This window comes from Pygoscelis adeliae, unplaced genomic scaffold (assembly GCF_000699105.1).
Source record: "Pygoscelis adeliae isolate BGI_AS28 unplaced genomic scaffold, ASM69910v1 Scaffold504, whole genome shotgun sequence".
NCBI classification, from domain to species: Eukaryota; Metazoa; Chordata; class Aves; order Sphenisciformes; family Spheniscidae; genus Pygoscelis; species Pygoscelis adeliae.
Genome location: NW_008824555.1, coordinates 6213 through 6687, shown reverse-complemented (window position 1 = coordinate 6687; position 475 = coordinate 6213). Strand labels below are relative to the sequence as shown.

The 475-nt window shown below is 63.2% G+C and overlaps 1 protein-coding gene across 1 annotated transcript in view; it reads left to right on the top strand.

Moving 5' to 3' along the window:
* DLX4 (distal-less homeobox 4) overlaps positions 1-475 on the top strand; it is a gene marked incomplete at its 3' end in the record, with an annotated part of 3839 nt that overhangs the window by 1553 nt on the left and 1811 nt on the right. The gene's annotated exons all lie outside the window — the stretch shown is intronic.

The window sequence follows — 475 nt, the reverse complement described above, 5'->3', positions numbered from 1 at the left end:
GGATGTCTCGGACAGGCCGGGCAGGGCTGGAGAACATCTGGATTTCTCCTTGTGCCTCTTTTTATTTGCTGCTTCGCCCCCGCTTTTGCCTGGGTGGGGTTGGGGGATTTTCCACGTTGGCCCCTGGAGTTTGGTGGCCGGGGCAGAGGTGGCAGGACAGCTTCTCCCCACGCCCAAATTTAGGGCTCACACAGGATTTTGAGCCCCTGTCGTCCCCGAGGACAGTCCCGGGGACGCTGGCGCTTTGCCCAGCTCCGTGCTGGGATGGAGGGACATGGGGACCCCAGAGCCCGCGCCCAGCACCGAGGGGCTGGTCTGTGGGTCTGGCTGTGCTGGAAGTGATCCTCATGGTGTCGTGAGCGAAGGTTTGGGGAGGTTGGGGTGGGGAGAGAGGGCAGAAGCCATCAGCTACGGAGGGTCGGAGGCAGGTCAGAGGAAGGGTTGTTGTACTGGGAGTCCGGGGCAGGACACGGTC